The sequence below is a fragment of the Sinocyclocheilus grahami genome, unplaced genomic scaffold (genome assembly GCF_001515645.1).
Source record: "Sinocyclocheilus grahami isolate Dianchi unplaced genomic scaffold, SAMN03320097.WGS_v1.1 scaffold619.1, whole genome shotgun sequence".
Classification (NCBI taxonomy): Eukaryota; Metazoa; Chordata; class Actinopteri; order Cypriniformes; family Cyprinidae; genus Sinocyclocheilus; species Sinocyclocheilus grahami.
Genome location: NW_015505798.1, coordinates 254,080 through 258,703, shown reverse-complemented (window position 1 = coordinate 258,703; position 4,624 = coordinate 254,080).

Genomic DNA, 4,624 nt, shown 5'->3' with positions numbered 1-4,624 from the left:
TGTGTGTGTGTGTGTGTGTGTGTGTGGCGGTTGGCCTGGGCCGCTGTGATGGAGTGTATTTATTATGTGCTTTTGAAGGAGGTGGCATGATGGGGCGCGCCCAGTGACACCGCAGTGCAAGACTCATCAGTCCTGTGCCGGGCTACGGCACAAATGTGGGGCACGACAGAACTGCAGTGGCACTTTCTTTCTCTACAATTCTCTTTCTTTCTTTTGCGTCCTTTCCAATGTCTTCACTTGCCAGCCCTTTTTGTCCCAATCTCCTTTCCTTGATGATCCTTCTTTAGAATCACTGCGCTGCTCAGACCGTAATTAAACCTGTCAGTTCAAATGCTCTCAAATAAGCATTAGTCTCTCCTGATAGCTACAGTAATTAATGCATGGTAAACAGATGTTGAAAGAGGTCAGCTGGCATTAGACAGGTGTGAAAACAGGTGACTGTAATGGGCGGCATATGGAGGTGTGATGGATGAATGTCTTTCCCCCTGTGGCAGCTGGTGACGGGCGCTCTCTGTGACCCTCCACGAAGAGCGGACCAACATTATGGCCAGTATTGGCAAACTCTCCATCCCCTCCTTCCTCTCTACATGCCTCTTTCACTCTCACAGTTCACATTTACTCAGAGTCTCATCATTTAAATGGTTAGTAGGAGCGGATGACCGATATGTTGCCATGAATGATCATTGCCATTGATATTAATATCGATATATTGTCGATATTTTACATTTTTTAAAGTTTTTCTGTTCACCTGTTAAGTGTTGGAACCTCCAAAGCCTGTGGAGTTGTGCATGAGCTTTCATTCTCCGTCTTCATTAGTTTACTGTCTTTGATTAACAGTTCTGTCTAATAACTGAAAGGCAAATATTAAGACAAATACATATAATAATAATAGTACTATAATAGAATTACATAATCAAGTACCTGCTATCCAAAGCATAAAGTATAAATAAAATGTATTTTATAAATTTAATTTATATTGATATCAATATTTATTGCTATTGTGTGAAACCTCATTGTCAGTGTACTATGTTTATATTTATTTATTTTTGTTTGTATTTTGGCTTGTGAAGCACATTGAACTGCATTTGATAAAAAGTGCAATAAAATAAAGTTTTATTATTATTATTTTTTTTTTAAGTACAACTTATTTTTTTCAAATGTTTTATTAATTCTAATTAAGGGCGCGTATTCAAAACAAACAAAGATACAAAGGCGTAGTTTGATGACGCCGTAACTGAGTGTGGAATCATGTGAGTTGTCGTCTTCATCCCCACAGCCAATGCAATCCGATGGGATTCGGGCAGAAATCATGTTCATGGATGAGCTAATGTATTAAAGATTTATTAACATCGTAGTATGAAGCAGCGTGAGGCGGAAAGCCGTCGAAGCTAAACGAGGCCGCTGAACGAGTGCGACACACGGCTCGAAAGCAGCAGAGCTTTTATTATGCCACAGTCGACCGCTTCCGCTCCTGCTGGTCGTGCGTATGTGGGGTAAAGCAGCGCTGTTTTATCATACTAGATACATTTGAAAGTTCTGTTATAATGCTACTCTGTGCGGTCGTCACCCATCTATTAAAACGCATTTAATATTAAAGCGTCTTTGGTGTTTCCATGTTTTCAACAAAATCGAGGGGTTATGACGTCATTGGCAGGCGACACAATGACACTATAGACACGGTCCGTGTCACTAGTTAAAATTGCTTATTTCTCTGGATTTAAACATTCTTCGAAACATTTGGGATAATGTAAGTAGACAAGTCAGCCAAATATATAACACTGTTCTAGTGGTTTTTGGATGTTTTAATAAAAAAAATCTTACATATTGTGCCTTTAATATACATATCATTTCAGAAAATGTTATGCATGTGCTATTTAATATTTTAAATTAAATAGTGTAAAAATATATGGGCTTATATTGGCTTTACATCATCCATCAGCCACCCTGCTCAATGTTAATTTGTGAGTGAAATAACCCTTTAAACCTGAACTAAACAAATGCAAATATTCATAAAAGTGCACCCTGAAGAATTTCTGCTTTCAATGCATAACTTAATCTCGGTCTGAGCAACAAGATCTAGACCGCATGGTACGATAAATTTAATATCAAGCTGTAATTACTTCATTGTCTTGAGAAAATGACCTCAAGTTGTTGATTACTGACAGCTACAAGCATATTCACTTCTTAGATTACGTGTCTATGTCTCAGCAACTTCCTTACACTCACACAAACGCACACATACACAATGCTGTAGGTATTCTGTGTCACTCTCAGCAGAGCTTGTTTTTATGGTGGAGATTATTTCATGTAATTGGGCCCTCTGTGGCAATGACCTTGCATCTTTTTCCCCCTTCTCTCTGTAAATTGGAGAAGGGAAATCTAGTTTGACATGGAGCCCAGAAGATGTATTAGGATTCTATGGTAACTGCCTGGCACAATAAGGTCGCAGCGTAAGTGTTTAATTAGAGTAAGTGTGGCCGTCCCTAAGGAGAGACATTTTATTACCTCAATATGTCATATGAAAGATTCACCAACAGAGAGACAGGGCACTGTAAAATATAAAAATGAGTTATATTTTCAGATATGCAGTAATTACAACGCATAATGTGCTGAGTTTTAATAGATATCTGTATAAAACTCAGGTTAAATGTACATGACACAGATATATTTTGTAAGGCAGCCTAATCTATTTGCAAAAGCCACATACTCATTTCAGTTTGCTTTAAGCGATTTATGAAGCATGCATCAAACTGCAAAATGCAGCAAATGTAAAATTACCGTTTCCAAACAGGTTTCCCAACGACTACATACAGCCCTAAAACATGATTTCTTATGATTTTTTAAGAATAGCTTATGAGTAAAATAAGATTGAATACAACATAAACATAATATTACAACTTATATATGTACAAAATGATGCAGTTATTGCGTGCTATAGTCAGAATGTGTGATCCTGTTGTGGATGCGCTCTTCCCATATCAACGCGCTGAAACACGGCAACTAAACCCAAAGAATTCCCAACGTTTTATTATAATAATGTTCTCATTAGAATGTTATATACACGACATTCCCAATCATAGTTATTAATGTTGTGCACTGCTGTTTGAGCTGCGTGTGCTGAGCTAAAGATGATCACCGGTAAACTGAAGCGCTCTTTTAACTTAACCAAACGCATTCTATATGAGATAAATCAGATATACATCAAATAAACACAATATTACAATGTACAATTGCACAAAAGGCTGCAAACGAACAGCGCGCATCTGAAGTGTCTCTGAAGGAAATAATGCATTATTTATCGGCTTTAAGATATCGGCCAAATTTTCTTATCAGGCCGATACCGATAACAGAAAAAATGAGCCGATATGGGCCGATACCGATATGGTGGCCGATATATCGTGCATCCCTAATATATATATATATATATATATATATGTATGTTAATATATACTAAAGAGTGATGGATGAATTCAAACTGCGGACATGAATGCTAATCTCATATGTAAATATGGCTTTTAAGGCTTCCAGAAAAAGCCTTAAAACAAGATGTATTTAATTAAAAATTACAATTGAAAACATTTTCATTTTGTCTTACAGCACTTTTTTCACTTGATTTTCATAATACTGAAATAAGTGAAAAAATGTGCAGTGCATAAAAACAAAATACACTTGCTAATATATCATTTTTTTTGCACAGTGTTTATTATATTATATTTTATTTAATAACCAAAAGGGAAAATGATGGATTCCAGAAAGAATGTTGTACAAAGTATAATATATTTTTTAATGTTTTTGTATTTTATTTAGAAATAGCTGATAATATTGTATGTGCATGTTTACAAGCATCATAAGAAAGTTCAAGAAATCCAAAGACAGTGCTATATTTTTCTTTACCTAAATGCATACAAATGAAATATTTTCTTTATGAAGAAGATACTGTATATATTAAATGCAGATTATTTTTGTCTATGTAGTCTACCTGTCCTGCCTTCAAAATTACATCAGAAAATATCAGGTTGCGACAGGGGACGTACAGTCTATCTTCAAAAGTAAGTGAGATTGAATCTCATACTCCACCAGTCCCTCAGGGCTTTTTTTCATTTTGATTCTTTTTAGACCATTAGTCCAAGTAGGACAGTGATCCAAATCACCATGGACTAAAGACTGGACAGAGGGCGTCTCCTACCAAAACCTCTGAGCACATTCACATGTTGTCCTAGAAAATGTATAAGACTTATGCATTAGATAGATAGATAGATAGATAGATAGATAGATAGATAGATAGATAGATAGATAGATAGATAGATAGATAGATAGATAGATAGATAGATAGATAGATAGATAGTTTCTGTTTGTTTGATTTATCTGGAGGCATTTTGGTTTTAATGGGCTTCAGTGTGTTTCATTCTGCCAGCATGGACCACACACCTGGGTGTCCATCTGAGCCTGCAAATATATCCTTCTTTTGCCGTTTAAATTGATTAGTGTGAGCTCACCCTCATATAATCAATACAGCTGATGAGGATAATTATAAAAGCGGAACTGAGTTGTGTCAGCATTAGATATGGTGAATAAGTAAGAAGAAAAGACTTGATGTTATCTTTAGCTCATCATTAGGTCCCAT